Source organism: Excalfactoria chinensis, chromosome 2, assembly GCF_039878825.1.
Source record: "Excalfactoria chinensis isolate bCotChi1 chromosome 2, bCotChi1.hap2, whole genome shotgun sequence".
Classification (NCBI taxonomy): Eukaryota; Metazoa; Chordata; class Aves; order Galliformes; family Phasianidae; genus Excalfactoria; species Excalfactoria chinensis.
In genome coordinates this window covers 130,974,835-130,986,910 of record NC_092826.1, presented here as the reverse complement: position 1 = coordinate 130,986,910, position 12,076 = coordinate 130,974,835, and positions in this window count along the sequence as shown.

Below are 12,076 nucleotides of genomic sequence, written 5' to 3'. Positions count from 1 at the left end.
CCCCTAGTTGGGCTTTATTTCATTTCTTAACTTCTTTGTTGCACCAGAGTCAGACAAGCCAGAATTGAGATGAGTGCTGTGCAGATCTGCTCTCTCACATAGCTCTTACAAAGTACTCAGTCCTGATCCTGTCACCCTGCTGACAGAGAGCCTTTATTAAGACCTTAATATGTGCAGATGTACATATAGCACACATACAGGACAAAGTACTCTCCTACATAAAGAAGTTAGGGAATTTATGCAGAGTTTAATTTAAGGCAACTATCTGCCCGTGTTTGCAGAACTGTGTGTTAGATCCTGTAAAACCAAAGTAATGTGGATATTCGGGGGTGGGGGGGGAAAGAGTGTGTATTTTGCTTTAGGAAAGTAAAATGCTTTCCAAAGAGATGGGACCTGTTCCACATCTGATTTTGTTCAAAGCAGTTGAAAAATCATTCTTCAGCTCTTCACATTTAAACTTTCAATTTTTAAAAATAAATAATAAAAAAAACCAACAACTAGTGTTGGGTTAGCAGGGTATCAGTATGATAAAAAGCATCCTCTAATTACAAAGCCAAAAAAGGTTCTTAAGAGTTAAGGTTCACACTTGTCCCTTGGTCTCTTCTGATCCCTCTGAGTCCCTAAGGCATAGCTGTGGGGGAGGACTTTTAGATTAAATTACCTGAGGCAGGGAGAGAGCTGTATTGGGTAAGTGATTTTATAGTATGAAAGTGTACTGCATACCACTGTCTGTGCAAGAAGGGCCTTGAACAAGTCTGAAGGTACAAAACGCCATGAGTAAGCTGAGGAATTGTGTAAGATGATGACAGCCTCACCATTTTCAGTTTGTCTGGTTGCCTTTTGGATGAGATCTTTGAGCAAACTGTCTCCATAATATCACTCAAATGTTGTAGTTTGGGTCTGTACTCCAAATGCCAGAGAAGCAACTCTTTGCTAACCTTCAACTTCTCTTATTTGAATGCTGGTTTGAACACTTACTATACTCAGCCGGGTGTATTCTGGCAGGCTTAAATAGCAGCGATGATAAAAATGCCATATCTGTATCCCCGTCTGCTTTAGCTATCAGAATTTTGTTATGCAAAGAGGTAGGTGTTTAGACAAGTTGTTCTGTGAGCAACAGATATAAACAGATATTTCTTGCTAGCTGCATCCTGTACTGAGAAGTAAACCAATTCCCCATTATCTATCCCCATATTTCAGTGCTCTCAGGAGCATCTCATCTCTTCAATGATTTTCCATTGCCCATGACAGCAGTGTAAAATCATATGCTGCCATTGAATTGGAATGATGCATGAACAGATTGCTCAGAAAACTGAGTATAAAATGGATGAGTTCTTCCTGCTCTTCCCTCATCTGAGCACTTAAGTTGTTCTGCTGCTCATCTGTCTCTTTTAACAAAACATGGAATTTAATGTCCCCGAGACTTCTGCTTTCACCAGATTCCATTGCAAGTAGTCATTTGTTGGAGGAGAAGGGAACTTGGTGACAGACAGGAAAAGCATGAGCTGCAAGTCTAACTGTCTTAGAAAACCTAGATAAAAACAAATGTACAAATTATATAAAGTTAAAATAATCAAAACATTCTCCAGTTCCCTGTCTGTTTTTATGAGACAAGGAAAGCGGTGTTATATCTTAAGCAGTACTTGATTTTTTAGATTTTTGACCAGCCTTACACAGCAGTTTAAAATACAACACAAAATGCATCTTGACTTGCACTTCATTATTATAAACAAGTGCTAAGCAGAAACCATCTGTATCTTCCACTGTCAGTGTCTGCATCGTGCTGCAGTTGGCCAACACTTACAATCACATTCTAGACGTGAGACACAAATTAAGACTTACTAAATATCCGTATTTTGTACTATCATTTTGTACTATTGAAGCAAAACTTTACAGTGTGTGTCACCATTCTGAAGGTTCAGAGTCGAAACGCTTCGGAAATGTTGAAGGTAATGCATATTTTTTCATTTGCTCAGTCAGCTTGTTTTCAGTTAATCTTTTAAGTCTCATGGGTCAAAAAAATGTTTTCTGACTTACATATGGTATACTCAATTGCTCTGAAGTGAGTAGAATTTCATGAAGCAAAGGGAAGTATTGCCCCATAGCTTTTGATGTTTATGGTGCTCTGTCCTTAACTGTAGCTGCACAGATAGCCATCTGGAAAGGGTGGTACACAAATACTGCTACCAACACCGTGCTCACAGAAAGGCAAAGAAGCAGCCCTGCTTAAAGACCGCTGCAGCTTTTGCAGTCCTTGCATTCCATCAAGAGCACGAATAGCTTTCATTTCTGCAGCAGTGGCTTTCTGCTGTGTGTTACTGGCAGATTTACTTACAGATTTACTGTAGAACTGAGCCAGGGTTTTTATCATGCATGTTTTATTTTACTTTACTTTTTTCAGGGCATGTAAGTCTATCTCCTTTGAATAATCCATAAAGGCTTCAAATAGGCTGTGTGACCTAATCTGCTGAATGATCTTATTCTTTGTCAGATGTAAAATATTATCCAAAGTGAATGAAATGAGGTAGTTTGAAGTTCTGAAAAGATGTCTCTGGAATGTATGAACATATTTGTTTCATCTTCCACATGTAAGCCAAATAAAGAGCCCATTATGATGTATTCCACATAGTATACAGTTTATTATGTTCAGCAATATGTCTTTCCCATCTTGTAGTAAAGCAAAGTATTCTCTTTCATCTCTGTTTCTGATAAAGACCTGCCACCTTTTACTGCTTAATAATTGAAGTCAACCTGTACAGAAGCTCAATGTTGGAAGACTGCCTGCACCAATAATATGAAAGAGAATCAAGTTATTATTTTTGATGGCTTCAGTAGTTATTAAAACTGAAGGCTGCATGCCATGACTCCAGGAATCTTTTAACTCTGCCACCGACTTATGAAAAGAAACCCCAGTCTTGCTAAGGTTAATGGTGATTTCTGCGTCATTATAATCGCTACTTTGGTAATATGTCTCGGTTATGCAGTTTCACAACAAGTTGGTATATTTTACAGATAAGTTAATGGATTTCCATTAAGTGATCAACAGGACTCAGGAAAAAAGCAAAACATTTTTTGTCATAATCATGTAATGCCTATATGATGAATTCCTCCCTGACATGTATGAATGAAACTTCCTCCAAAGTCCTCGTAGAATTGGAAAACTTTTTACAGATACAAATGCTGGTACAAATTTATTTGAAATTCAAAGATATCTTTATCTTAATCCTTCATTATTAATTTCAAAAAAGCTAATTTTCACAAGTATCTGTTTTGCATAAATGGATTTCCTGAGCAAATAGATACAATCTAATAATAATAGTAATAATAATAATAAAATCTCAGTTATCTCCTCTTCTTTTACAGATTTCATATTTATTTATTTATTTTTTCCAAGTTATTTTTTTCCTGGGTGCAAGAAAACTAATTCAGGGCAGATCTTTCACAGGACCAGTAAATTCTCTACAGGCTACTTTTGCTCATTTTGAACTAAGAATAACTTATGAAATAAAAACACTAAAAAACCTATGTAAAAAAACCAAACTAAAACAAACAAACAAACAAAAAACCACCTGAAAAACAGATGATGTATGTATGTATGTATATATATCATACATGCATTATAAAAAAATAAAACATCAAAAATACAAGTAACATATCCTATTTTAGATGTGCCTCCTGCTCTTCTAATGTTGCCCTAAAAGCTTTTTCAGTACTTTCAGAGGGAGGTGATGCAATGAAATCACAAGGCTGCATTTATTTGCAGAGTGAGGCAGTCACTTTTTCTAACTCTACTGAACATGTTCTTCAGTATGGAAGAGGTTAATTCCAGCTAGAAAATCCAATATGTTTCCATTTTCAAAAATATCAGTGTTCCCCACATACAGCCTTTGGAATGTATCTCGTGGGTAAGCTTGTTTCGAAAGAAGATTAATAAGAGAATTACATAATGTTGTTAGTAAGCAATTAGAATTCAACTGAGCCTTAAAATTTAGGCCTTCAGAAACCCTGGTTGAGTTTGCATTTATTACAAAAGTATAAATAGTGACTTGTTCCAAAGTGCCATTACATGCCATGCATTTTTAAGCGCTTTCCCTTAAATGATCACTTTAGCCTTGCTTCAGGATCTTGGGAATACTAATTTGGATTATTGACTGGAGCTATCAGAAAAAAACATGCTTTGTCCTACATGAGTAGACTGAAGTTTTATTATACACAGCACATACAGGGATATTACTGGGAAATCTGGCTGTTTTTCAGATGGCAAATTTTGCTTTCTTCACGGCTTTTAGGAAACCGATATTGGCAGTGGAGAATTTTAAGTCTGCTTGCTGTTAGATGTTGAATTAGCAAGAGGGTCATAATCTCCCATTTTTCAAGCTTTCTGAGACTGTGAAGAAGGCAGAAGGCAAATTATAGAATGCAACAGAAGGCAGCTGAAGACTTCTGCCACCTGCAGGAATGACACTGAAGTCATATTTCTATCAGCAAAGCAAGCCCTGGTTGGGTACCAGATAAAGAAGGGCCTCTCCATTTGGCACTCTGCTGCACCCATTCTGCACTGTGGGCAGCATTGCCTGGCAGGGCTTTGCTTGTGCTGGGAAGGGGCAGGAGAGCAAGACGGTAAACTGAGGCAAGGCCACGGGAAAGGGTGATAATATCATCTTTAAATGGGATTGTAGACCGGCAGAGTTGTTATTCAACCAACTGCTCCCATTTGTTCCAGGAAGATCTCCATTTGAGTTTATAGCTTCAGAAATGTCTGAATCATTTTCCATGACAACTGCTGGGAAGGCTCCTGCTGATGAGTCACCTCCTCTCTGCCTTCGCCACAGTCACAGGAGCACAGCAGGACTGGAGCCAGGGAGCACAGAGGGCAGAGAAGCGATGTCAGCAACGTGAAGCATTTCTGCACCATTCTCCATCTGCAACAAAGGATTTGCGAGTCTAAAAGAGGTTGTTGGTCACTAATCCTCCAGAGGGCGAGTGCTCCCTGTTTTATCATAAAACCTCATAGAAGCAGGATTTTGTCCTGTCTTACGGCACAGCTTCTACCCTTGTCTCCTTTAAAACCAATTTTATCGCCCTGTCTTACGCCAAAGCCTCAGCTTAACCCTTGCTTTTGTGTTGGTCACACTGCTGGTTTTTGCTTCCTTCCCTTTACCTCTCACATTGCCTTACTGATTGTGCTGCTGGCTGAAAGGAGCCTTCTGTTGACACAGTTGGCAGGAAGACAATCTGTGCACTTATATCTCATTAGGTAGGTAGGATTACATTCTAAAGAGAAAATTTTTCACTGCTGCAAACTGATAAAATACCTCCTTCACTATTTACCGTCTTCCCTGAAAACTGAATGCAGTTACTGCCTGTGCAGTTTAAAATTTGCTTTTTAAAGGACCTAGGTTAAGACAGAGAATTCATAGAATCATAGAATTGCTTGAGTTGGGAAGGACTTTGAAGATCATTTTAATTTCAACTCCCTGCCATGGGCAGAGTTAATAACCACTAAATCAGTCACTCGATCATTCACAGGGCTGCATCCAATCTGACCTTGAACACCTCCAGGCATGTGGCATCCACAGCTTCTCTGAGAAGCCTATGCCAGCATTTCACTTCTCAGTGGAAGATTTCCCCCTGACATTTCATAGAATCATAGAATGGCCTGGGTTGAAAAAAACCTCAAAGATCATTGAGTTTCAACCCCCCGCCATGGGCACGGTCTCCAACCACCAGACCAGGCTGCCCATAGCCACATCCAGCCTGGCCTTTAATGTCTCCAGGGATGGGGCATCCACAGCCTCTTTGGGCAACCTGTTTCAGTGCGTCATCAAGTATTTGTCTTGCTTGTCTTTCCACAAAACTCACGTGACAAACAAAAATCACGTGACAGAACTTGAGAGATCACTTTATGTGAAACTTAAAGCAAAATATGGTGGGTTTGTAAATGGAGCTAAAGGGAACTGTGTTATAAACTGCCATAAAAATTCTAACAGCTCAGAAAAATCAGGCTGCAGTTACCTTCAGATAGGAACAAAAAGGAATAGTCTTTTTCCTTGCACAATACCTACCTTTTCACAGCATACTGCAGATAAGGCTGTGTTTGTATGGTGTAAGACAGTGCTATGATCCAAATTCCTCTACCAGCTTCAGATGTTTTGGCATAGCTTGCCAATGAAGTGCATTACCTTCAGAGACACTCGTCTGAGTTGCAGAAAATGTCTGATTCTCTTAATATAATAAAATCAATCCTTACGGCTAGATGCAATGTGGTGCTGATGCATTTAATATGCATCTGGTTCTGTGAGTAGTTCCACTGGCTGGTGCAAATATGCCTGCAATTAGTGACACAAATAGTCATCTGTGAAAAACTGAACGATGGTGATGAAAAGTCTATGAAGAGATGGGAATCTTGTATATCCTTAAATGGCATTCAGCACTGAGTGACCTGAGCATTACTTGGAATACCAGTTCTCTGAGTGCTGTCCTTTCTTGGCACTAAAGAACACTGGAAAAAATAATAATAGTGATCAAAGACAGTATTCATTAATTAACAATTGGCTAACAATATTAAGTCTCATCTGTTCTGTGTGTTTGGTTTTATGTGTGAGTTAAAAAACTGTTAACTTAGTTTTGTGACACATAATACAAATAGAGATATCTTGTTGAGTATTCTCTAAAGCAGAGAGGACCCATGAGAAATGTCCTGTTTTGCAGTCTGGAGAAAAGGCAATTCAGAAGAAAAATGGCTGAGCTTTGAACAAACAACCTGAAGAGTCCAAAGCAGCACTGCAGCGGTTCTGCAAAGCTTCCTGTTTTGGCTACTGCAGGTTTGAAGGGCATGACAAATGTGGAGTGATCAGAGAGCTCTCAGCTTCAGATGCAAGCAAATTATGGACTGGTCACTAGTCAGTGAATATTGCCCAGTGCAAAAATCAAACTTTCATTTAAGTCTTCCTATCTGGCAAGGGAGAAGGCACAGCAGAGGGAATTCTTGGTTGTCTTGTGAGGCAACAGCTGGTTAAGTTTTCCCATGTCCTTGCACATATGTAAAGAATTTGAAATTATAATTTACAGTAAAATTTATACATGTATGTAAACAATGTGTTTTTTAGTTGTTGTGCTTAAACACCATGATTAAAGATTGGAATCTTCTTGCCTGAAGGACTTCGCATGAAAATGAAAGGACAGTCTTTGTCCCCAGCCTGGCGCAGAGAAATTCAATTAAAATATTTCCCCATTGTGAACTATAAGTATGATTAAGCAATGCCTCAAAATAAACATAATGAAAGCATTATCCATCGTTTTCAATTGCAGTTTTCCAATTAAATCAGGGCCTAACCTATTTGACAGTTAGCATGCAATGATGCCTGCCATAGTGGTAAGGAAATATCAGTTTAGCACAATGAAAGCTTTTTTTTTTTTTTTTTTTTTTCTTTTTGTTAAACCATTAAACCATTTGTTAAACCATTAAACCATATGCTTGGAACCATACTGATGTCAAACACATCCTGCTGTAATATATATTCTGAATGGAAATTATTATGGGATGCTTACTGTGAGAGAAGTTCAATGCTAAAGAAAGGGAAAAGGAGCTGATGTTGTAAGTGCAGCTTGTAGCTGCAGTCTTGAGGCAGACAGAAGGCTAATGGACACAAGGTGGCAGCACAGATCAGCAATGCTCCCTTCTGCACATGGGAAACTTAATAAAAGCTCCTGCAGAATTTTGTGTTTTTCATTGAGGCTATTTTGTTCAGGCTTTATTGTCACCATGTAATCACCCCCTTAAAGATTGCTCACCTTAAATTGGATTGAAGTCGAACTAATCTTCTATAGCTCAATCTAGCTCTAAATAAAATCATTAGTGGGAGCAAAAACAAGCTCCTCATCTAGAGGATGCTCATTTTGTTCTGGGGAAAGTATGGTGGCCCAGATAAAATCCTGGCATTGCTGAGATACACTGAGCTGTTTGGTTTGTAATGGACTTCAGTGGGACAAGGCTTTCAGCACAAGGCTAGGATTTTTAGTAGGTCAAAGTAAAGGACAATAAGATTTAAATCATTTAGTCACTTAGGCTTGAAGAGAGTGTGGCAGAGGGGTGGTCTCATTCCTTTAGCTTTATTTGAAAATCCCAATCCCAAATCCACATTCAGTCACTTAACTAACCAACCTGATTCATAGAGGTGTTGTATGTTTGCACTCACTTATGATTTAATGCAATTATCCCGAGGAAGCGTGTAACATCAGCTTTAGGCAGCATTATTACTGGAATTTCTATGATTTAAAGGGCTTGTGTTAGCAAATTTGATATATTGTTTTAATCTACTTGTATTCCTCTTGTGCAGCGATACCCACAAGGGGGAAATTTAACTGCTATTTCCAGGAGAAGTAAACTTAATATTTATTCCTTCATAGCTAATATACAGAAATTCCGATTCATTTCTGTGTTCATATTGGCTGCCATGTGTCTGGGTTTTCATCCCACAGAGGATGTAGCTTTATGCAGCTGCTTGAGTTTAAGTGTGTCAGTTTTTTCCATTGGGGTCCACAGAGTGACTTCCCCGTTTAAAGTGCATATTGGCTGGATTAAGGGCCCTAGGAAATATTCTGTGAAATAGTGCATGTTTCTCTGAATTCTGTGACTCAGCAGGGTATAATAAATGAATAATGGCCTTGCGTTTTCATGTCACAATGTCAACATTGCTTTAATTTAAGTCATTGTATTTATTTTCTCAGGAAGAGAGATATCATTTAATAGTGATCTTGGAAAAAGAAAAAAAAAAAAACACATCATTTTTTTTCTTTCATTCATTTAGTCATTTGTTCTTTTATGTGCATTCATTGGTTGTCCATCCTGAAAGACTCTGTGGTAGCTGGAGATACAATGGAATTATAACATCTCAAGAGAAAAGAGGCTGAAATCTGAACAAATGAGAGAAGAAAGGATTTTTAGTCACTGTTACGACTCTTTTCACTCATTTTGACTGACATCTACTGAGCAGCAGTGTCTCTAAACATCATGAGAAAATAGGTTTTACAGCTAGCACTGAAAATAGCTGTTTTTTTACACATTTTGTTTTTCATCTTTTGAATTAAAAAAATAAAACACCTTAAAATGTTTCACTCCTCCTTTAAATGCTGCAGTAAAGGTCTAATGCTTTACCTTCATATAAAGGTTATTGCAATAATCTCCTTGAACATTCCCTTCAAAACGGTGACTTTTCAATGCCCTCTATGTCTTCCTTACAGTCCTTCTCCTTTGCTCCCGGATGTCTTTGTTTTATTCTCTAACACCATTTATTGGCAATGCCTATAAGCACACTGCTTTTGTCCAAATAACTGTACATTGCACCTACTGTCTATTAGAATCTGCTAATTCATTGAAGATAAAGAAGAAGTTAACTATAAGCAGGGAACATTTTGCAGTGGATTGAGACAATTGGCGTCAGTGTCAAAAGGAGGAAGGACATTTGCACAGCATACATTATGCAGTTTAAACTCTTTCTTCAGTGTGCATTCTGAGCACATAGCCCTTATGATAAAGGCTGTGAGGGGATTTTTAACTATTATTCTTCATGGCTCCTACCTATAATGTGGTGCTGAAAGCCTGAACTTCTGAAATCGTGGAAGTGAGGGCTGGTTTAAATTATCATAGATCCACTATAGTCTTTCTTCTTATTCCAGTAAAAATTTAAGCCAGCAAATTCCTAGTCCTTAAAAAAAAAAAACAAACAACAGAACTAGACACAAAACCTGACACTTCCAGGAGTTGTTCAGACCTTTACAGGATTGGATCAATAGACACACACAGCACCATGGCATCTATGCACCTATTCCCAATAGGAAGTTGAGATTTCATACATCTTGGGTGTATGCAGGGATTCTATTGCTAAGAAGGCAAGCTGCATAATTAGAGAAGGAACAAAAACCCTTGCTAATAATAGTAAGGTTAATATCTCAAGGTCTAATCTTGTCCTATTCTGATGTTCTTTCTCAGATTAGATGGTAAATTAATTTTTAAAATAGTCAGAGTATCTAGAGACAATTATGACCAAATTGCCCTCAGTATCTTTTTGTTTTGTTTTGCTTTAAAGTATGGTTGATCATTAAAATATCACTCCAAATAGATCCAACTATATCATCTCACCTCCAGCCAGAATTACACAAGACTATTTCAGTAGCATATCTGAGCACTGAGAATTTTTATGGAGATGTGAGGTATAATGGGTAATCTGACAAATGTTTGAGCACACCACCAGAATAGCTCATTGCCTTCTGGAAAGTAACAGTACGTTTTAGAATAGCCCAGACTCAATTCATATTGATCCACATAAAGAATAATGACCATCCATACTGTTTCAGGAAAATTAATCCAATCTCTTTCCCTACTTTCCTTGTTGAACCCTCAAGAGAGAATTATGGATTTCTTATACTGTTATGCTCATTCACTTACTATGTGGCAATGACCTACTTTCTGTTTAACACAATGAACATGAGAATCTGAATGTAAGAACATACAGCATTAGGCTTATGCATATAGTGTTCTGATTGTCAGAGATGAAATCTGACATCCAATAAATCTTTGATCTTGAAATGAAATGGTGCTTATTTGCATCTAAGTGCTTGCAAGAAATTGCAGGTAAACCAAATGAAGAATCAAAGCCAGAGCAGCTTTCCGTGGGTAATTCACATTCAAAAATTCTAGACAAAAGCAGTTTGGGCTTGATTTGCTCAGATAAGCGTGGTCACTGTGTTTACGTAAGCTTATAAAAGTGGCTTCTTTCAAATTCTCTGTGACCTTGCTTGTGGTCGTTGCAAAACAAATGCTTACTTAGGTGATATTTATTTGTTCTTTGCAAGTCTCTTATTTGGGAAGGACGTAACTTGGAAGGGAATGTTGATACACAAGCCATCCTACAATTATTAAAAATGAAAAACATGTCACCTCAGTTGCTAAATCTTGCTTCTTGCACACCTACTGGAGAGCCAGGTAGTAAACAGCAAGAAGGTTTGGCTCAAAGGCCTGTGAACTGCAGTGTAAGCATATCTATAAATTATGGGCACATATGTTGATGCATGTACTGTGCTTTACGTCATGACTATTCTGGTACAGGGCAAAGCTGTGCTCAATTCTGCACGTTCTTATGCCAAGAAAATCAGTTTGCTTGTAATGTGAAATGACTGCAATCCTAATGAGTGATCACTTTCATGTGAAGGCAGGGAGGATCAAAAATCTGAAAAGAATTCGGGAACTTGTAAAAAAAAAAATCAACTGCAAAAATTTTCTGGAAATGGAAGATTCACTGGAAGGAAAAACATTTTTAATGACAGTCTGGATTTTAATAGGAATATCATTGTAAAATAAAAATCGATATTTTTCTCTGAAGCACTGGGCAATATCTTTTGACAGAGATTCCTCAAAAAGCAAGCAGACTATAGCACATATGGATTTTGATTGAATTCCTTTTTCAAGGGACATTTTTATATGTTTGTTTTTGGCTAACATTCCTGCAGTGTCTGTGTAATATTTCCGGAGAAACTGGGGGTTCCTCACTATGGACAAAAAACTCATTCAGGCTCTTGGTTAGTAATTAGGGCTTATCTACATGAGAACTTTCACCCAATGGAAACTATGGAGTTACATAGCTACTTGTCCTGGGGTGCATATCCTCATTTTCCACTATGGTAAGTAAGCCTGTGAGTTGTGACTGCACAACCACATAAGTTAGAATTTTCTACTGACATTGCATGAGAAGCTCAATTTATTTCCAGCTACTCAGATAAAAAGGAAATTTGAAAGTGCCAATAAAATCCAACAGATTTTTGTTTGTTTGTTTGTTTTATTGCTAGCTTTTCATTAAGCTGAAAATATTCATGTAAAGCTTACATTTTTACAATTTCTGGGATTTTTAACAAGTGAGATGTTTGTTTTTTGTTTTCTTCCCTTTAACTTGTGCTCTTTCTCATTTTTAAGAAAAAAAATAAAAAATGCTTTCTCTTGAATGTCAAAAGACCTTCGTTACTAATACATAAATGTTCAGATACAGCTTCATCTAGGGAAAAGCACCTTATGTCTATTTTT